This window comes from Anas acuta, chromosome 2 (assembly GCF_963932015.1).
Source record: "Anas acuta chromosome 2, bAnaAcu1.1, whole genome shotgun sequence".
Classification (NCBI taxonomy): Eukaryota; Metazoa; Chordata; class Aves; order Anseriformes; family Anatidae; genus Anas; species Anas acuta.
In genome coordinates, this window is record NC_088980.1 from 154,401,731 (window position 1) to 154,424,306 (window position 22,576).

Genomic DNA, 22,576 nt, shown 5'->3' on the forward strand with positions numbered 1-22,576 from the left:
TACTCCGATAATTTCCTTCTGAGCTAGTCAAATCATGCAAGGGAAGTTAAAATAACTAAGGGTTGTAAGCTATTTTACTTAAGTTTTAAGTTCCAAAGTTTTAATCTACAAGAAATAAATCCTTCACAACAAAAAGGTCTCAAGAAAGCATTTCTTCACCCATTTGGTACGAAGAGGAGGAGCTGAGCTGCAGTGCCCAGGGTCACTGAATCACGGCAGACACAGGAACTTGTTCAAGTTCTTCGTAAGCTGTTTCCATAAAGCATTTTCTTCCCATCAGTGTTTGGATTTGCCACGTTCTGCGTGTGGCAGAGCTCATTTGCCCACTAATTAGCAGTGTGTTGAACTTGCAGCAGGAAGGAAAGGGATGGGAGTCTCTTACCTTGCTCTAGTGTCTGAGGTTTCAGATTCGCTCCTCGAACAGCGATAAGTTTATCAGAAATATGAAATTAAGCACCGTGTAATAAAAACAACACCGATAACACCCCAAACAGCTCCGCCACCAAAACACGAGCACAGAACACGTACGCTTATCGTAACAGAAGGCCCGGGTGAATAAAACCTAGAGAGCACAGGTTGCAGGGTAGAAGCGATTATTTTAATTACAGTCATAAAACGCTTAATTGCTGGCAGGCAGGCAAAACTGCATTCAGCAGAATTTAATAAGTTTACGTATCAGCTCTTACTACTTGGAAATCTCTCTGAATGAGCACGTCGTATTACAGGCTGAGGTGACTGATAAGGCTCCTGTACTAGATGGCTTTAAAGCCCAGAGCTTTCTCTTAGGCTCAATGTCTCCTCGTGTCACTGTCTGGGAGGGAATTGACTCAGTTTCCCCCAAACACCTCTTTTAAAAGGTAGTTTCAAGGCAGGAAGAACATTTTATAATGCACTGGGGCTGCCTGAATACGCAAGCAGGCTGGCAGCAAGCTGGGAGCATTTGTCACACGGCTGGAAAAAGAGGGAGGACAAAAGAGGAGATGTGAGATTTTGGTTCTTCAGGGAGGGCTGGAGAAGTTCTGCTCGAAGCAGGAGACGACTACAGGGAGCAGTTGGATAATTTAAGAGACAGGAACAATGGATGACGGATGGAGGCAGACTTTGAAGCTGTAATTGACCCGGATAAAAAGAGCAGGAGATTTTAAACACGCCAGAAAAAGCGGTTGCAGTCTTCAAGTGCGACAGGGGGAGGCACAATGTGCGGGTTTTATCTCAAGCAGCAGCGAATTGCTGGCCCATTGTGCCAATTTTTTGGGGAGGGGCACTTTCATCTGGCTCCAAGCGCACGTCTAGCACACGAGCTGGAGGGCAAGAGCCTCTCGGGAAGGTCTTCCAGTCCTTTGGTAAACCCCGGAGGCTGTGTTCAGGCTCATCTTACAGGCAGATTCTTTTCCCAAGCTTGTTTTGCATTTGGCAGGTTTGAACGGCGGCGTTCTTATCAAAAAGGCAGGCAAATTCATTTACCTGCTGGAAGGAAATATTACAGAAGCTTTTATGTAGCAAAGGGCTCCGCATCCAAATTAAATGGCATCTAAAGAGGAGCTGGATTAAAACAGCAAAGAGGGCACACTGCCATGGATGCATCTAGCACAAATATTTTTTTGTTTTCACCTTTGTCAGCCAGTAAAGCCAAGATTTAACTGACAACATAGTTTAGATTGTAGTTTTGATTATCAATGGTAATTTGTAATACAGCAAACTCCTTTTCCTCCGGAGGTTCAAAGGCTTCATTTTATAGCGAAAGAAACAGGCCTGTGCTGTTTTCCTTTCTAAAAATAAATTAAAAAAAAGGTTAAAAATAAAGCCAAGTGATGAATTAGGCTTACCTTTTACCTATCACTCAAGCAGGGCAGGAACATCAGGCCACGCAGCACCCAAACTCACTTCAAAATGTGCCTTAGGAGGGAGGACAAGACCGCGTACCCCAGCTGCCACGCACTCTCGGTGTACTTTCCCCAACGCTTTAAGAGGCGTTTTGATGACTCACAAAGAATGAAAAAGTAGAACGAAGTGTCTCAGCCTGACAAAGGGGTTAACGTCGGGCACTGTATGGAGGCAGGGTACGAGCAGGAGATTCAGTGCAGAAATATGCACACTTGTAAAACGTATATTGGAGGAGATTTGATGACACCAGCTCTTCTCCAACCTGCCTGCAGGCTTTTGCTTTGACCCCTGGCCCCGCTGCACATGGTACAAACAAGAAAGGGGAGGCTGACACCTCAAAGGCAACTCAGAGGACTAGCCTGCGAGCAAAAGTTTACAAAAGCTGCTCAGGTCTCTTCTAATCTGATAAATCTGTGCTCTCTCCCATCCAGGCATGAGTCAAACGACTTCTCTCACATTTCCCAGCCTTGGTGAGGGCTCCAAGGTTGACCAGCAGTGTTTTCACATCCCTGACACCATGGTCTGGAGATCAGGTGATGGGCACTACACCCACCGGTCCCAAAATAGAGCATAAAGGGGGGTTAGCAGCGCTGCCGCCCGAATCTTTTAAGACTGAACTATTTTTAATACATGTTCCCAGATAGCTCTGGCTCACAAGGAGTAGGAATGTACTGTTCGACGAGCAACGGGATATTCTGAGCCAGGGCCAGAGCCTGCGACCTTAATGAAGCTACGATGCACGCAGCACACTTCAGGTGATTGCACACACACTCTTTGCCACCCGGGCCTTGTTTTCGAGTTATGTAGCACTTGTCCTGTCTCAAAGACTCTGCAGTTTGTGAAGTTTCATCTTCTCGATGCTGGAACAAAGGATGGAGATGCCTTGAGCCATCCTTGCATACCAACGCCCCTGCCTTTCCCTCGTTCTTCACTAATTTCACAGGGAAAACAGTTAAAAATCATGAACAACAAAAAAGCAAGCAAGCATATTTCACAAAATATCCAATTGTTTGACTCAAAAAAGAGTCCAGGAGCTGCCAGTCTAACACGAGAAGCCTGCCTTCCTTCCAGGATCTTGCACGTTACCCTCCTTCAGTTCTTCAAGGAGTACACCCCGCGGCCACACGCGCTGCTAGCCACACTATTCAGCTTGGGAATTGTGTTAGGCTCGCAAGCCTCTAATTGCCCAGTCACCCCATGTACTTGTCAACTTGGTTTATGTTCGAGTTTCTAGTAACCTGGCCATCCCTTGAAAAGTTATCTCGAGTGGTTGAAGTGCAGCTTTGATGTTAGCATGGGAAAGAAAGGCATTCGGAGTGCATCTGGCTTTTTCTCAGACTAAATAAACGTTTGGCTGAACACTTCCACCTCTGCGCTGGAGACAAACATCATTTGTTATTCCTTCTGGGATTAAATGCAAAAAGGAGGCTGGGTTCTGCTGCGGCGTTTGACGGCCCTGCAGGATGATGCATTGTTTGGGCCCGTGCCTTTTGAAAGAGGAGAATGGCGTTTGTCCAAGGAAATTGCTGGCATTTGGAGCTCCAGTCCCCTCAAACACCAGCAGAGCAATAGTGTGGTGCTGCAAAAAGGCAGCTACCAAAGGCTGTCCCTCATCCTTCATCCTTCTGCAGCCACAACTATGCCACCTCACATGGATTTGTCGCTTCTCGAAACACCAAAAACGGTTCCAGGAGAGGGATCCAGATGATTTTGTACCGAAACAGGTGGCTCCCTCACCGTCCCTGTCTTCTACGGATCTGCCACAGGCCTGGTAGCCACCCTGGGGTAGCAGCAGCTGGAAGCGACCTCCCCACAGCACAAACAGCTTCAGATTTATCAGCAATCCGTTCTCTAGGCCAGCCAACTTCACTAGCAAGGGAATTTTGGCCTTACAGCCTGCTGCTTGCAAAGGTGTAACATAAAATACACAGCCAGCCTCTCACACTGCTTATGCTATAGGTTTCTCAATCACTTTGGGTTAGCATAAACAAGTACTTCCTCTAAAAGCAGCACTCTGTTCTTCCTTTTCTTCCTTACTCCCACCCCTTCCTGCACAATGCCACGAGCATTTATGAAGCTGATTTAGGTTAAAGACCAACCTGAGCAAAGCCCAGCCAGAGAGATCAGCGTATCCTTAAAGCCAGGTTGGTTTTACCTGGCTGTGTGGCTCCACACCAACATTTCAGGGGATGGGAGCAGCTAGAAGTAACATTTTGGGTAAAAAATACCCAAACCCAGTGGAAAATTGCAGCTCCCTGGGGGCAAAGAAGCTGTCAGCAGCTCCCTGGGGCAGCAAGGTCAAAAAGCAGACTCACCTGCTCAGCTCCACGCTCCTCCTCCTCAGAAGGAGGATCCTTCAGCCGCCAGTGGCAGCATTTATTCTGCCTCGCAGCACTTGAGAGATGCGAGGCAGAAAGGCACTTGCTTAGCCAACAGGCAGCTATTTTCTGCCCGGGTGTTTTGTGGCTCTGTTGCTCATTATTAGCAGCTGTTTATAGTAACAGAACTGGCCACAGGGGAAGTTTCTTTGGCCCATGCCAAGGCTCGAGTGCTCGGCCGCGGTAGGAGGGTGAAAAGCAGCTTGAAAACATACCTGGATTTCTGACCCTGCTGGACAAACGCACTCAAGAGCTCTGCTGGAGTTGTGCAAGGGGGCTGGATCCTCCCATCGTCCTGTGCTGCTCCTTCGCAAACGGTTACAAGCAAAAATCCTGCACCTTTCTAGAAGCACCAGCGTGTACCCGAGTCACGAGGCCTTCGGTTCAAAAAGGCAGCAATTACAGCCCCGTAGCTGATTGAATTCCCATTAGGACTCCTCACCTAGTCAAATGCAAACACAGAAGGGTTTTCAGGCGCTGCTTTCTAAAAACAGAACTGCGCTAACCCTAACAGAAGGGGGAGGCTGGGCTCGTTCCCCGATTTGTTTTTTTTAATGCAGTTGCACCACATGTTACTTCACAGCCCCGTATGTGAGCACCGCTCCTCCTGCCACCCAAAGGCAACCTCGGATTTGACATTGAACAGGACCAACCTGTTCCGAAGAGCAAAGAGGCTGCCAAAGGAAAAAGGTTAAGGCTAACTGGGTGCAATAAAGAGCCGCGTGTGACACGTCCTAATGTTTAATCCAGCAGGCAGCTAAGCAGAGGCATTGAGTCCACACGGCGTAAAGCGGCTTGTTTTACCAGGGGATTGTGCCTGAGCAACCCTACTAAGGAAAGGAAAAAGGGGGAAAAGGAGAAAAAGGGGAAAGGAAAGGGTTAAGAAAAGGGGAGAGGAAAGAAAAGAGGAAAAGGGAGAGGAAAGGGGAAAACAAAAAAGGAAAGGAAAAAAAGGAAAGGAAAAAAAGGAAAGGAAAAAAGGAAAGGAAAAAAGGAAAGGAAAAAAGCAGAAAAGGAGAAAGAAAAGGAAAAAAGCAGAAAAGGAGAAAGAAAAGGAAAAAGGCCATAACTTTTGGAAAATACACTTATCTAGGGGAAGCAGAGGGTTCTGGCAGCTCTCCCAGTGCTGAGGCCGTACTCTGACATCCCCGACTCCCCCAAGAAACGCAGATGAAATACGAGCAGAAGTGCACGCGGCTTCCCCTCGAAAGGGTTTGGGATTAATTATTGCACCTTTGCCTTGGGATGTGTACAAAACGCCAGGAATTATTAAAACCTGAGCTAAGGGAGTGCCCACCTCCAGCCCTGCCGGTACTAAACCTACAAAACGAAGGGAAGCCCAGCTTTTTGTGATGTTGCTGAATCAATTCGGGGAGCTGTCTTTTCAAAAAGGATCCCGAATTGAAGGCGAGGCAGACTTTATTGGGTGGATTGGCTATTATACTGCTCCCCGAAGGCACAGCCCGTTGCTAATATTAGATCAGATTACATTGTTAAATCACTGCTGCTGCTGTTTTTACTAGGAAATACTTCATTTTCTTCAACAGGGGAGGGACCATTATCTGATTAAACCTCCTCTTGGCTTTACCACTAAGAGCAAACAAACAAACAAACCCCCGAAAAAACACTTTGTGTGTGCTCCTGTTAGCCTGAAGTGTATTAACAGCAATGTATTAAACAAGTACACTGCTAAGGAGGCACGGGCACAAATAACAACTGAGAAACCTTCCTAAGTGGTGGAAAACAGCTGGGATTTGTGATGCCAGTAAGGCAGACTTGAAGTAGTTTCACAGAAAAAATGTGCCCTAATCTTGGATCTCCAAGTCGCAGGATCTACCCTCAAAATTAGATGAGGGTTAAGGGCAAGACAGCAAGCACTGAGTGCATTCAAAGGCGAAAAATAACAATCTGCTCATCAGAAACTCGTTGGGATGGAGATAACTCCATCAAATATGGAGTAATGCTGCAGTGAAAATGAAAACGTTAATGAAGGAAAAGCATTAATTTGGTCAGCTAAGCCCAGGCAAACCTTGGTAAGTATGGTCCAGCTCAAGCGGAACGATCCTCAAGTCTTAAACCACGTCGAACATGAGAGTTATCTCCCATCCAGAGCTGATTCATCCCCCTCTGTCTCAACGAGGTAGGGCCGTGGAGGAAAACACCCGTAAGGCTATCGTCAGGGAACATCTCGCTATGTCTCTAAGTGGATTAACTGGGGCAATCTCACCTTCCCGCAGAAGGAAGGTGTCCAACCCCGCACGGCTGGTGCTGCGAGTGCAATCCTACCTATCAGGGCATCATTGCCAGCAGCATTTTCTCCCAAGGTCTTTGACCAGGGCGGTGTGGGAAATGAATTCTATCAGCGCAACCATTGGCAAATTACTCCCCCAGAACGAGCAATGCTTTCTGCAAGAGGCTGAGATTGGTGTTTTGCATGAATATTCATCCATCAGACACAGTCAAGCTGGACTGGCAATGCCAGATATTCCCTGCAGATGTTACTGCACCTACGGTGAAGGGCACAAGACTTCCTTTATTTTCGTGCGCTGGCATTTGAGCTAATTACACTCGGTGCTCTGAAAACTCACAGGCTGTACCGACTGGTTTCTTCAGGCTGTAAACGCTTAAGAAGCCCAAACAGTGCCAGAAGATGTATCAGACAATTACAGAAGCTATTCAGCAGATCGAGACAAAAAAGAACAGAGCATAGATCTTCTTAAGTTGACTTCCCCTAGCATATCGTTAACATCTGCAAAGTCTAATTCATTGGAATTATCTCCAATTAGCAGTCCCTAAATGTATTATCCTCAGTCAGGCTCAGAAAGCTCTGTTAAAGTTGAGCTTCTGAAAGCATCCACAGAATTTTCTCCAACCAAGATGGAGAAGTTACGCTCTGGCTACGTTTTTCTAAAGTTGAGGAAATAATTACTCCCTGGGAGGAAAAGCAAAACAACTCGGAAGAGTTTCTCACATTTCAGATCCTCCAAAGAGGTTGTAAACACCTAAATATAACTGCTCATGTCACCTCGCACTGCATATTATCATTTTGCCTTTTTCCAGTGAACTCACAGCCCAAACTGGTACATTTTCACTGCGACAGCCTGGTAATTCAGCAGGAACTGCTTAAATCATACCTGGAACCTGCAGTTTGAGCCAGCACCGATTCAGCACGACTGCCAGAAACAGCCTGCCTCTCATCAGTGTAAATAAATAACGCCTTCCCTTCTGCCTCGTCCTCACCCCAAAATATTTGTGTTGGTTCCTTTCATCAAGGGCTCCTAGATCGTTTTACCTGCCCCACGTGAAACAAAGCTGACTGCTCTTGCACTGAAAGACAAGAATAAAGGGATTTTAACAAATTTTTATCTCTCACACCTTCAGCATCTCGCCTCTGAAACACCAGTGAGCAGAACCAAGTTTTGAGGTTGCACACTCCATCAAAAGTGCAGCTACATCACTTGAGCAGATTCCTGCTCTGCTCCTTCAGACCATCCCGAACACCAGCCGTGTTCATGTTCACTGCCACAAAGGGCAGCTATTCATTTATTTTCTGAACAATTTAAATAAACATTTTAACTATCCTAGCTGGTATATTTTAAGTAGGACATAAGATAAAGGACCAAAATTCAGAGTCCCTTCTTAGCAACAATAATTAATAAAATTAATAAGTCTCAGGAATTCCAGAGGAATGTTGTCCTGCCCAAAAAATGGATTAATCAGTGCTTAGAAGGGTTGTATGACCACACTGATTTCAGACCACATCTCCAGGAATGCTGTAAGAACCTCCACCAGCAGTATTTTAATATTCAATTTTAAGCAAAATTGTTTGTGAAAAACAACACTTAAGAATTACACTTTCTAGGAGCTCATGCACAGACAACATTTTGACCAATACGAGGCATTTACAAACCATCTGTTTTAGATGAATTTCCTGCAAGTCACAGGATTTAGACAGCTGGTTCACAAGCAGCCCTGCAGAAAGCTGGGGGCCGCGTGTGAGAGCAGCTTGCTACCAACATATTTTGATTTTTAACTATGAATAAATGCTATTTCAGTCGTGGCTTTTGCCAAGCTCTAACCCTGTTAGCACTGGCGAGATAAGACATTTACAGACACACGCTGCAATAATAAGAGGCTTGGCAGTTGGATGCAATGCTTAAAGACCTGCTAGAGGGGAAATATTTGGGGTATGCAGACCTCTTCCATTTGACTTTGTAGAGCTATGAAGCACTTGGCAAAGGCTGGTCAGATTTTAGCGTTTTTACCTAATTTGGGAAGAACTGTCGGCCACTCTCCTCTTATAGGATGCACGAGTTTTAGTCTCCACACCACTACGCAGCAGACATCCGGACCTCCATGGGATGAGGCTTGTGGTTCAGGTGCTTTTATGGGTCTGCTGTCACACCTGTGCCATCATAGGGCAGATCTTACAGCTGATGGCCACGTTTGGCTGGAAAAATCAGAGTACATCTACCTCATGGGCTGGGTTCAGTCCTGTCACCTTCAATTTGATCATGCTCTGTCAGCAAATACTGATTGAAAAGCATCTAGTCTCTTAAAAGTATTTCTCCTGTAGTTTACTATCAGATAGTTGCCTAAAATTACCTAACACATCCTCAGGGAATCAGCTTTATACATACTAAAGCACCTTTTCTTGAATGTCCATGAGTAAAAAATACAGTTGCGTAGTTTCTATTGGATTATTCAGGCTTCTTCTAGGAGTTTCTCTGCATAAAAGGGGTATTTGAAGGCAACAGCTCATGGCCAGCGTTAATTCACTTGTGAGATTCGCAGGGATTGCACTTGAGTCATTTGCTAGACGCAGGGTTGCTGGCACGAAGAACGTGGAAATGAGAAGTTCGGCCTCTACAAGCACGATTGATTGTTTAGAAAACAAAGCTAATCTAGTGGTTGCTTCATTATGCACAGCTAATTGCATACCAGCTTGAGTGCCCTTCCAGATCGTTCTCAGAGGCAGAACGAATTTGTGGTCAGATAATATCACGAGCGCTTCTGGAGGTGGGCAGAGCTGCTTTCAAACTCGCAGGCACTGCAAGCAGCACACAGGGAAAGCAAGCAGGATCATCGGGGAAACGCTAGAATTTCAGCACACAAAGCCAGTGGGAAATTCACTTGTGAGACAGGGAGAGAAGCAGTAGCCTAACCACAGACAAAACAGGCTTGGTTTTGTGCTTTTATTGTTTAGAAAGACCTCAAAATGCACACGGCAGCTGGTGTAAGCCATCTGCAGAGGCAGAATAAAAGGGACTCCACAGTCTGAGTATACTTTCAGTGTTAGGTGAGGGCTATAACATAAACTGAGGATCCCCAAAGTGGACAAGCATCTACAGATGAAAGATCTCAGTATTTCCTTTCCACGTTTAAAACACGTACTAACCACAGCTTGGAGTGGCGAGTGAAGTCTGTCGAGTGTTGATTTGAAGCATGAACACAAAGAGCAGTGCCCTACTCTCAGAAGTCTTTAAGATTAGTCTAACAGGCACCTAAATTATAGTGTGGGCTTCCTAAAGGCAGTTAAATAGCTCTCCATTCAGCTTCTCTCATCCCCACACGTTTCTTACACTTTTCCTCACCTCGCACCACTCCCATGCAGTCTGGCTTCAGCTCTGCTCACGTGGTGGAAGAATTGCTGGTACAAGTTTTTTTTTAGCCTCTTCCCTTTGCTCTGATTTCATCTTTTTTTGTGAGCAGAAGCTGCTCAGACCAGGGCTACCAGGAGCTTGGATATTCAAACTCTTTGCTCGAAGCTTCCATTGCTTGATGTTCTCTGATCCTACAAGCGTGATGGATGTCCATTCTCCTTCAGAAAGCTGAGCCTGATCTTAGGGTATTCTACATCTCTCCGATCTCCCTTATCACTCCTCTGATCCTTTCACCTCTTGGTGATTTCCACTTGCTATAATATCCTAATTTTCCATTCAAAATCAACTCGGTGGTAATCTTCCAGGAGATGACAACCACCCACAGGTAAAGACCAGCAGCAACCTGAGCAAGGAGCAGCACAAATCGCATGCAGAGGACACACAAAGGATGATGTGAGTGCAGGTGCACCTGTTTCAAGCTGCTAGGCATTTCTGAATAGGTAGGTTTCAGAAAGGGATGCTTTAATTCTGTTTTTACAGATGAAATCATGGGCTTACATCTGCAGGGGGAAAACAGCAGGGCAGTCGTTATTCGTAAAACAAAGGGATGAGCTGAAGCTGCAAAACCAAAGTCAATTACTTGGATGAAGACTGAATATTACCTACTCTCAGCTTTTTAAGAGAGTTTTAGGTCTTCAGTCTATTTCTTTAAAGGACTGTTCTACTTTTAAGCAAATATTTTCTCTTATCAGTTTATTCTGGTACAAGATAGTGGCTTGGCTTCCAACCCAGTTCCAAAGAAAATAGTTAACACTTGCAGGACTCCTTTCTCCAGCATCAGAACCAGCTAAGCGCCTTTATATAACACAAAGCTAAGACGGGACAGAACATTTTTCCTTGACTTATTTCCCTGTGTTGGGCCTGTTTACAAATTGTTTACAGGATGCTTATACGAAGAAGTTTGATGGCATTAAGATTAAGTAACAGTTTTGCTAAGTGCACATAAATACACTTGCTACGTTGTTGCTTTGGTGCTCACAGAGCAGACAGAGATGTTACCTCGATACAGAGATGTGTGCGTGCTAAGTATAGAACGTGTTACAACTGCTAAAAGCATGTGGCTATTAAGAGTGGGCATCAAACCAAAGAAGTGAGCGAGCCTTGAGTGACTAGCAGAGATCATACAACAGGTTTGGGTTGGAAGGGACCTTGAAAATTATCTAATTCCAGCCCTCTGCCATGGGCAGGGACACCTCCCACCAGCCCAGGTTGCCCAAAGTCCCATCCAGCCTGGCCTTGAACACCTCCAGGGATGGGGCATCCACAGCTTCTCTTGGCAGCCTGTGCCAGGGCCTCACCACTCTTTGAGTGAAGAATTCCTTCCTTACATCTAACTTAAATCTACCCTCTTTTAGTTTACCCCTTGTCCTACCCAGGTCAGACGTGATGTTAATTTTGCCTACAGTTTCTGAAAACAAACGAAAAAAACCTCTTACAAGTACTTTGGCATTTTTGATAGCCTGCCATAGGCCTTCTTGGGTTTGTGAGACTTTTAGAATTGATCCTAAACAACTGGAATTGCCTGAATTTGGTCACTTGAGGTTTTCCACAAAGAATCCTATTCAGAAACACAGGAAGACTTCATTTAACTAGCACTGATGAAGGATTTCACTGGCCTTGCTAGAGCAGTACACCATCTTCCCCATCTTTTGCTAGGAAGCATGGCTGACCCCAAAAGAGTACTTCTAACAAGGATGTCAGGAGTTTCCCTGTGCTGGTTCAGAAGCATCAGTTAAAGCCCTGAATTATTGAACAGATCTGCACGAACTGCAGGGGCCAGTCTGAAATTAAAATTGATAAAAAAGCATTTATTCAAGCATTCTTTATGTTAGCATAGTTAACTGAGGAAGAGACCACAGATTTTTCAAGGTCTGTGGGTTTTAGCAGAGAAGTAGAAGCCAAGCCAGTCTCCTGTTGAAAACAGATACTCCTGCTTTTGTCCTAGCGTGCTCCTGGAGGTGAGGATCACCTCATGTGACTGATGACTCCTCATCCAGTAAAACAACATTCATCTTGAACACTTCAGTGCACAAAGCACGCCGTACCTAAACAGATGCCAGCCAACCCGAAAAAGCTGGGGGGAGAGCCAGGAGACGTGACTAAGGCAAGGCGGAAGGGCATGGAATTATTCTCCTCACTTAAACAAAGACTTGACGATGAGATTCAAATGCAAAACATGTTGAAAAAGCAGTACACTAAAGAGATCTCTTCTTCAGAGAAGAGGAAATTGGCCTAAGCTGCGACCAGGAAGATTACAGCACATTCCCCGCGTGTTATCGGTACCAGGAGTGTTATTATCTCTCCTGAGAAAGGCAGAGCAGGTTTACTCCTTCCTTACCACACTCGTTGATAGCTTTCTTGGGGCTCTGCAAGCTGAGATTGCTCCTCACAATCCTCACCCATCCAGTTGTGAAGACACACAACTGCCTTCCTACCAGGTGCAACAGTGCAGACTTCACCCTTGGGCTGCACGCTGTAGCCAGGTGCCTCGATATTAAACATGAGGAAGTTCAGGGAGAAAATTCTTCAGTTCTTGTAGCTTGTGGACAAGAAAGTACAGTTAGTATTCGACTAACAAAGACCGTAGAGTTGAGGAAAGTTACACGGAGGTATTTGACATTTTAGGTCACTTGTCAAAATGAGGAAAGCCCTCGGGGCGAAGAATTTCATGGCCGTGCAAGCTAATTTTAACAAAAAGAGTGGCTTGTCCTTCTGGACTACTTTATTTTGGCAGCTTCACTGAGAACTCTGCTTAGTCATTTTACTTTTCCAATTACAGTACCAGCTTATGCAATAAACTAATGTGTTTACTGCTTGAACAATGACCTGCCAGATTTCAGGGAGGACTAAGATTTGATTGAAGCAATGCGCAGTTACGCATAATGTATACTCAAACGTTTTGGGCTTTAAGAGCCTAAATAGACTTGAAATTCCCTAATGCTGCTTTGTAGAGCAGCCAAAATTTAATAGACAAAACAGGGGCAGCACTTCCCTGTTATCTCCATGAAGTGAAAGCCATTTATTACCCTGTAATAAGTTTTTTCTCTTCTAGAAGGAAAATTTTTAAGCTGGACACTCTTCTGCTATCTGGAAAAAAAGGGGACAGACAACAAAAGCTCTCTGAAGTGGTACAAGTCATCATACAGAACAACAGAAAGTTCAAAAGGTTACCTTATTTTGGTTTAAATGGAGAAGTCTTAGCTCACCTTCTTTTGAGGCCCTAGACAGCTTGCCCTCATCTTAAAACTCATACACAAACACTGGAGAAACAGCGTGAAAATGAAGCGTGCCATTGTGTCTTTATTTTCCTGATGAAAGAAGGTTTGTCCTATAACGATAAGCTTCACTCAGGCTCAAAACTTCACTCAGAGGGAGTACAGAGCTTCACAAGTGTTATCAGCTTTCAAAACATGGAACTAAAATTAGCAGAGACGCAAGCTTTATGGGTTCAGTATGCCACGATGACTTCCAGAGAAGATGAGAGTGCCCTCAGCACAACCAAAACAGACTCTGGATTATTCAGGGATAAACACTAGGAACAACCAGGCATCTGGGGAGGGATTTCAGTGACTTGAGCCACTTTCAGTGACTGTATTCTTTGCTATATGGAAGACAAACTGAGCACATGTATATGCCTTCTGGCAGGCTTTATTATCAAATGTGATCAGTTCAAGGAGTGGGACAATCCCAAGGAACTCAAGCACACTGAAAAGGCTCCTTCATCCTCCCTGCTATAAGCTAAAGATACAATCTACACATCAGTAAGAAGATAAAGTTAATGCTTGCAAAGTGAAGAGACAGCTCTTGGAAACAGCATTTGTGTCTTTAGAGGACTACCAAACCAAGAGTCAGTGTCATTTATCTGCCAGTCAGTACATCCTAGCTTGAAGCTGGATTGGAAAAGCCCACCCTGTTCAAATTATGATAAAGCATCTCCATTTACAGAAGTGATTCCAACTGTGAAGTGACTAAGGAAGACATTAAGGTAATTAGGGCTTCTTTTATTAGGAATTCAAGGCGCACAACACTGTTCCAAACAAATCTCTGAAAGCCTTCAGACTCATCTTTCCTGACAGTGTCTGCGGCTCTCTTTCTGCATAACCTTGGAAGCAATCCTGCGTGTAGGAGGGGAGTAAGAAGAGAAATACACCCTTGGTTCTTTGCTTCATCTCTTCAATGCGCTATTGTGCTGGCCCTAAAAAGCTTGTGCCACCCTGGGCATTTTTGGGAACAGCTTCTGAGCTGTCGCTGACTGGGATAATAAAGAGCTCATCATTACAGGGTTAAAACCAATTCAAATCAACCAACTCAAAGTTTTTCCTGGTGCAAAACCCCAGACTGCAGCAGATCCCTGCCATTAGCAGCAGCTGTGCCTACCATTTGCTGTGATTCAGCTGATTTCTGAAGTGTTGGCAGCTCCGCAGCCGTGCCTCGAATCCCATTAGATCAGGAATGGTGACACTTGTCTGTCACTCCAAGCGCATCCTCCCCACACACACCACGAGCAAAACTCTTGGTGTAACAGATCAGAAGTGTGCCAGGCTTCCCCTGCACAGTCAGCAGCTCCCTTCTGTGTCAAACCTTATCGGAAAGGTTAGGAATGAAGATTTAACAAACTACATGCTCGTATATATGTATAATTAGAGATTTATTCACTGCTCTGGGAGCCTTCTCTTTTCAACTCCCCTTTCAATTCTTTCCTAGGGGGTTGGAATAGTGGCAACATCAGGCTGAAACATTTGTAGAGGCAAAAAACAGATTTAAACAGCTTTAGTCTTAGTTGCTAACATCTTACAAAGCTACAATTTGGCCTGTGATGCTAAAAAATTGATGAAGAGTTTTGGGCTCTTGCTTGCTTTATCAGATAAGATGGGGTCAAGAAGTTTCCACAGCCTTGGCTTCCTGGTTTGTTCTCAGCCATGTTTTTAAAACTTAATTCACTCAAAGTCAAGAACTGGCCAGCATTCTTATTTCAAAAGATAGTACAATTACCCAGAAAATTTTAATAAATGAATGAGAGCAAGAAAACAAAGCATTTTAATGGCACTTGCATAACCACCAGGTAAGAATTAGAAAGGATGCTGGGCAGCCACTGGAGCAAAAAAGAACTGGTTTTCCTTCAATATTTGCCACTGGCAGGCTTCCTCTCATTTTCCAAGCTCAGGGTGGATGCAGTATTAATGAGCTACAGGCTGCCACAGGAGATAAACAGGGTAAGGAAGCCACACTGTTGTTTTGCAGGAATGTGGTGTTATTTGGTGTCTCCACATAATGCTAAAGCCTCATTCCCTGCTCACTTGGAGAATTTGCCTTCTGTAAGCTAGGCTGGGTATTAAGTCTCAGCCCACGAGGGACTTAAAGCTTTCTCTGGTGCAGGTGTTTGACCAAGGGCTACTTTCCAGCCTGAAGCTGTCAGAGGGAAAGCTCTAAAACTTGAAAGATCCTCACAGGCCATCAGGAACACATCAGCTGCTAAAATCCTAGCAGGCAGAACAAGGTTACGACCCACAATTGAGGCAGTTTATTGTCAGTTCAGTGAAGGATCCCATCAGATATTAAGAAATACCTACACAGGCTCCTTCCAGAGCCACCCAGACAAGGAGCCCGTTGACCACAAGCTTCTGAAAGAGCCTGAATTTCAGGGAACAGTGTGGCTATTATTGTCCCAGTGATAAATCTCAGCATTAATTACAATCAGTTATTCAGTAACCAGCCCTAACACAGAACTGGAGCTGATTTCTTTAGAGGGTGTTAATTTAGGAGCCTAGTTAATGAGGAAAAGAAAGTAATGAGGGAAAGAAAGCTGCTAAGCGCAGCTCCAGGAAATGCTGTGGGTCCTGGGCACCCTGCTGGAGGGGGCCCCGCTTGAGCAGGGGCTGGAGCAGCTGGCCCCAAAGGTCCCTTCCCACCCCAAACAGCCTGGGAATGGCATTTCTCCAGCAGCTACCTGCAATATCTGTGGGAGCACAAAGCATGCAGATCACTGTCAGGCTGTTCTTTTTCTCAGCTCCCAGGATGAAGTGTTTTGACTTCAGCTCTAGTGACTGACATGAGCAGCAGCCCGAGCCACGCAAGTGCCATGACGCCGGAAACAACCAGAGTTGTTTCCACTCCTGCACCAAGAAGCAAACCCCTTCACCCTCTCTACTTGTTAGTTAGGAGAATGAGCGCCAAGAAAACACGAGAACAAACCTACGTCAAGTGCCAGTTCCCCCTGACAGCGAGCAGGCCACATGTGTGAGATGTGTTAGCGTGAAAGCTAGCCATCCATTTATTTTGGGTTAGTTTTTGAGCTCCTGGGAATTCGCTGGCCGGCCACACTGCTCTGAGGAGCAGCAGCTCACACTGCCAAATCACTCCCTGGGGAGCGCCCGGGGCCAGGCTGCACAGGCCAGCGTCCTTGCTCAGATATTCCCCTCAAAGTGGCCTTCTCCCACCCCACTAAAAACAAAAAAAAAAACCCTGTGGCACATTAAAATTAAGCAGCAGAGAAACCTGACAGCACCACACTCACCGCTCCTCGGGGTACGGTTGCATCCTCAAGGCCAGGAGGCAGGAGCTAAGCGTGACGTGCTGCTGGCCAGAGGGAGCTGCAGGTTCAGCCCCCGCTCTGATCGTTTATTTCTCTGGCACCGAGGGGCGATAACAGCTTGTTTGCGAGCCTCCAAAAGACACGAAGCACGCTGCACGCAGAAGTGGCGCGGGCCAGCCAGCGGAGGGCTGAAAATATGCAGGGTCAGCAGAACACTGGTTTCAATTTCAGTTAGGAAAACATTGGAGCTCTCATTTAAAGTGAGCCGAGGAACTGGGCTCTCTGCTCCGAGATCACCAACTACGTGAGCCCAGAACACCACTGCAGAAACAATTTATCAAAACATCCTTTCCTCTTGCTGTTTACACACCGCTAAGACTTTTAAAATCACCTTTAGGGCTGTTTACCTCCTGTCTTCCCATGCCTTACTACCCGAGCAGCAATAAATGACTAAATTTTGGTCTTGGAAGGTTTCTCCATTGCTGGACAGCCCCAAGTTTGTCAGTCCTACTACAAGAGGGACAAAGTCCCACCTCACAGCATCAAGCCAGCTGAAGGGGATGGTTTAATATTAATAGTGCACACGATGGAAGTGCTGGGAAGCGACTCTGAATGCCTGAACTGCATTTTTTAAGTTTTATTACTGTGTTGAGACGAGCTTCTTCCCAACACCCCCACCTCAAGCTTCATGCTTGAGCACAGCACATGCCAGGAGAGCGAGCCCAAGGTCAGCAGCAGCTCCTACGCCAACCCGAATTATTACCAGCCCAGCGTGCCGGCCAAGAATGAGTTTGATGAGAAAACCTGGCTGCTTCTCCCAAGCTGTTATAATAAAGAATGCCAGCTATGGTCTAAATGACTTCCCAGCCCTTGGGAACACCAACACAAGGGGGCTTTGGCTAAGCCAGGGCACAAAACCTCCCAAGGGAGGGCTGTGACACCCAAAATCCCACATTTAACTTGATTTAAGCTCTGTTTGAATCAAAATTGGATAGGATAAACTCGGCTCTTTTTAATGTGAAGTATTTTATTCCCCCCTCAGGGGAGAGAACCCTTGATCGAGGATATCACTAACTGTTGAGCTTAGGGGTTCGAGAGCCACTCAGCACCAGCTGGAGGGCAGAATATCCCGCCCCAGCTGAACTTTTGGGTGGTTACCAAGCACACCATGAGTAGGGCTGTGACCCAGATGCACGATGTGTGGGCAGCTGATAAGCTGCAGCCCGTAAAGCAGTCAGCTGACCAGCAGCAGCTCACTGTGAGCATGTAAAGTCCTTAACTCTCAGCACTGACCTCCTCAGCTTCAGGGTCTGCTTCCAGCTCCCTTCCCGGGCTGTTTGGGGCAGCCCAGCTGAAAGGAGAGTCCCAAAATGAAGCCCCAGACCCCACTCATGCTAGCTGCAGACTTTTCCCTTCAGCTTTCTGGCAGCTGGATTTGCCAGAACCGCTCACATTTTGTTTCTGGACAATGTATGAGCTCTCTGCTAGGAAGCTCATTGAGCGACGGGAGCGACCCTTTGAGATCCCAAAGCAGCCCAACCATTTTTCATGCTACCAGTTCCTCTGCTAACACTTTCCCCCCATCACCTTGCTGCATCCACAGCAGCTCCCCTTGCAGATCAGCCAGCAAGTCCCGCTTCAATTCAAGCAGCTCTGCCTCTTTTCCACAGGCTTTCACACCGACCATCTGCTTAAAGTCAGCCTGAACCGCAAGCGAAGCTTTTGTTTTTAAAACCTGAAGCTCTACATGCCCTGCTTCATCATTCAGCACAAGGATCTCAGGGTGGCCTGCTGTTAGCAGCAACAGCAGAGGTACAGACCCCCAAAATACTTATTTTCCTCAAAAAGCAATCCTATCCACTGCTCTGCTCAGCTAGGTCAGCTGCCAGCAACTCCCACCTAGGCACAAACACATTTTCTAAGCTGTGTTGCCAGCTGAACATTTTGACATCAAGGCTTTTCAGTCCTCAGCTGCAGTTTTGCTAATGAAACACTTCCCAGCATTCCTATTCTCCCAGCTTTTAGGAACAACCCGTTGAAAAACAAGTTCATACAGGGAGAGCAGCGGAGTCCACGCATTCCAGCCCCAGCAGAGGAGCAGAGCCCTATTAAGTTACCAAGGCCTTACTTTTGAGCCGTCACCGAAGCCAAGACTGGAGCGAGTTGAAAGGTAATTAACCTCTGAGGTCACAGACTCGCGAGACAGGTCCAAATTCAGCCTCTAAGCTCCTTGGAGGCTGTCCTAGAAGGAAGGCGGTTGGTTCAACTCGTGAGTTTTGTCACAAGGTGACGCAGAAGCAGGAAGTTCGACAGCTAAAGTCTAAGCACCGCTAATAAAGGACATCTACAGGATGCATTGCACTGCTTTAAGCTGCCAAGGGAGGATGTACAGAAGCTGAACTGCTCATAACATTGCAGCTTTGAGTTCTGCTTTCGATCATGAGGAGCCCCCACAGCACCCAAATGAGATGACAGCAGCAGACACTGCTCACTCCCCTCAAAAAAAAGGGAAAAAAACCACCTCCTGCAGGAACCTGCTGCTTTTTGGGAGTTAGCATGTTACACAAGAGCGTTATCTGTAGGAACAGATGCTTTCAGTTTTACTGAAGACGCCTCGGTTGTATAGAATAAGACCTGCTATCATTCCCTTGCTCCGTGAGACATGAGCCGGCCTCCAATATCACAAGGAGCTAGCCCAAAATCTCACTGATTCCATCCTCTACATCATGGGAATTGAGTTATTTGTTGAAATAACTCCCTTAAATGCCTGATTTTGTACATATAGGAATGAAGCTCTCACTTCAAGCTGCTGCCTTTGACAGAGAGGTGTCCAAGAGCACCCGAGACAGACCTGGATGCAGTTTGAGCAGCTTACGAGCGCGTTACCTTCTCAAGCCTAAGGTGAAAAGGTACTTCTGGAAGCATTTATAGCCAAAGCATCAACTAAATACCTTAATCTGTTACCCGAAACTGCTTTTCCTTATTTAGGAAGGGAGCACTTAGGCCTGTTGAACATTTCATCAAGCCAGTATAATCATTAAACAAACGAGGAAAACCTTATTTTGCAATCCTACAGGAAAAAAAGCAGGCACAAGCTATGCAGGTCCAGCATTTAAGCAGCAGAAGTGTCAGAGTCAGCACATCAGCAGCCACTCCTGCTAGATATTTACAGAGAAGCTCGAGTTCTACAGAGAACCAGCAAGTATCCACCGGCTCTTTCAGCTCAAGTGCCAGCTCAAGCCATATTTCCTTAAATATTTCAGTAGCACTGCCTGATCTGAGGCAGCAGAACATGACGCAGATCGTACTGGAGCAGCTCTTACAGAGCAGTGAAGAAGCACACTGTAACAGAGAGATTTCTTCCCGTGAATTCCCAGAACACCACGGTTATCCCTCTGTGCATCTAGCAACACACCTTTCAGAGCAAAATCACCTCCTCTGTCCAACCTCCACCACCCTGCGGGGTCTTTTCTAGCCCTTCCCACTCACAATCAGCTGCAGGAGTCGAGCTCCAGCCACACGGACTCACCCACTGCATCCAGTTGGAGCCCTGGCTGTGTCTCTTCCTCCCCTACACACAAGCTAAAGGATGCCAGCCTTTACAGGACCCACCACAATGGAAAACTGCCCCCAAGGGAGGGTATTTTCCAAGGTCAAAAGCAGTTTTCACACAGCTAGCAGGTGCAGCTCTGAGCTGCAAGTCACTGATAATGATCTCGAGGAAAACTGCAGCTTTCGGGGGAGATTTATGAGTTAAGTGCAAAGTAATTTCTTTTTCCTCCCCCCAGGACTCCCAATCACCACCCCAGCAGCCCAGGTTAGCCCTCACTGTTTGGTGGTGCCTGCCGAGATCGGCTTGCAGATTAAACGTGGAATTATTCCAGTGGCAGGCTAGTCAAGTTTAATAGCCTGAAAGACTAAGCTGATTTCCATCTTTGGTCCCTTCGTCCCCCAGCAGAACCCCACAGCCACCTCCTTTCGTCCCATCCTCACCTCGTTTGGACTCATTGCTCTACCCTAGACGCCCCAATTGAGCCTCTCCATCCCCACCTTACTCATCCTAGTCATCATCTCCAAGATCTCCACCCCATCTGGCTCAGGCAGCCCCCCAGCCTATTACCATGGGGTTCAGCCCTTCTCCATCTCCACAGCTCCCTCACCTCTCACCCCATTTTCTCACCCTTCTATCTCCCTCACTAAAGAGCTCCCCATCCCCTCCACCCCCTAGCTCCTCACACCCACAGCACCTTCTTCACCCCAAAGCCTCTCCACCTTCCCCTATATCCAGTTGCACGCCTTTCTCCCACAATTTCTTTACCTTGATAGCCCCGTTCCCCCAAAACATCCCCATCTGTTCTTCACCTTCATGGTCTCCTACCTCCCTCACCCCAAATCCTCACCCCACAGCTCCCCACCCCTTCACCCCACAGTCCCCTCACCCCAAATCTCCCAACCCTTCCTCACCTTTGCGGTCCCGTATTTACCTCATCCCACCTTCTTCCCCTTCACATCCCCACACATCCCTTACCCCAAATCCCCCCCCAATCCTCCCTCACCTCCGCATCTCCCCTCACAGCCCTACACCTCCATCACCCCAACCCCTCCTGAGGCCATACCCACCTCATCCTAACCTCTCACCTCCATCTTCCCCTCTACAGCCCTAGATGTTCCTCACCCCAAATCCCTCAACCCTCCTGCACCTTAACAGCCCCGTATCTCCCTTATCCCACCTTCCTCCCCTTCACAACCCCACACATCCCTCACCCCAACTCCTCCTCACCCCCTCATCCCTCAAGCCCCACTTCCCCCAAAAACCCCCTCACCCCCCAAAAAAACCCAACGCCCCCCCCCCCAAATCCCCCTTACCTGCCCCCTGCTCTCCCCCCTGCACCCGGGACCAGCTCCGTGAGGCGGGGAGGGTGGGGGGGGAAAGGAGGAGAAGGAGGAGGAAGAGGAGGAGGAGGAGGACGTGGAAGGGCTCAGCTCCCTCACGGCGAACGCGAGCGGGCACCGGCGGCCGCTTTATACCGGGCTCCTCGGAACCCCGCTTCCGCTTCCGCCCCCTCCACGCCCCCCTCCTCGCCACCGGCCTCATGAATATGTAGAAGGAGGCGTAACCTCGTCTTTTTTCCCCCAAAAAATGGTGGTGGGGGGGGATGTTGCTAAGGAGACGCGATGGCGGCTCTACGGGGCCGCCCCGCGCCCCCCGCAGGGGCGCTGCCACCTGAGGGAGATGGCGGAGGAGGGGGGGGGGAGCAGGTGTAGCGGCCATTTTCGCCGTTCTGCCTCCTCAGGCCGGCGAGGAGCCAAAAGGGGGTGGGAGGAGGAGGCCGCCAGGCTCGGCTGTGGCTCCGGGTGTTTTCCTCAGACGAGCCACTTTGCCATGGGGTGGCCCCCGGAGGGAGAGTTGTGCCCTGCCACCTGCCATGGCATGGGACCCTCGGTCACCCAAACAGAAGCGCTGGGGTCCCTTCCCTGCCTGTGCTGCAAGCACAGGTTTCCAGTGTTTTCTATAATCCACATATCCAAAGTTTTCCACACACCAATGTTTTCCACACGCCAAATTCCCAAAGTATTCCACACACCAAGTTCCAAAGTTTTACGCACCAAATTTCCAGAGTTTTCCATGCTCCAGATTTCCAGTTTTCCACACACCACATCTCCAATGTTTTCCACACACCAAATTCCAAAGTTTTACACACCAAATTTCCAGTTTTACGTACACCAGACCTCCAGTGTTTACCACACACATCTCCAAAGTTTTTCACACCCCGAATTTCCATTTTTCCACACACCAAATCTCCAATGTTTTCCACCAAATTTCTAAATTTTTTCACCCTCCAGATCTCCAAAGTTTTACACCCACCAAATTTCCAAAGTTTTACACATTCCAGATTTCCAAAACTTTCCACACGCATCTCCAAAGTTTTCCAAAAACCAAATCTCCAATGTTTTCCACACGCCACATGTCCAAAGTTTTCCTTTATCATGAGGAGAAAACCCCATTACATTGAAGTTCCTGCCACATCATATGCACCCCGTGCAAACTTGTCCTACAATTTCTTTTATAAACCTATACAGGCATCTATTTTAAAATCTGAATTACTGTCATATAGCCT

The 22,576-nt window shown here is 46.9% G+C and overlaps 1 protein-coding gene across 8 annotated transcripts in view; it reads right to left on the bottom strand.

The window, feature by feature from the left end:
- SLC45A4 (solute carrier family 45 member 4) overlaps window positions 1–22,576 on the bottom strand; it is a 69,819-nt gene that overhangs the window by 28,837 nt on the left and 18,406 nt on the right. For 3 of the 8 annotated variants that reach the window (XM_068672746.1, XM_068672745.1, XM_068672739.1), the window contains exons 1-2: window positions 21,324–21,508; window positions 4,478–4,704 (exon numbers count right to left, since the gene is read on the bottom strand). The exons of 1 other annotated variant lie outside the window; for it this stretch is intronic. The gene's annotated coding sequence lies outside the window, so the exon portion shown is untranslated. Of the gene's footprint in view, window positions 1–1,826; window positions 3,959–4,477; window positions 4,705–16,439; window positions 16,818–18,585; window positions 18,974–21,323; window positions 21,509–22,576 lie in introns of those variants that run through there. 4 more of the 8 variants (XM_068672740.1, XM_068672744.1, XM_068672742.1 and 1 more) reach the window with 4 other exon arrangements.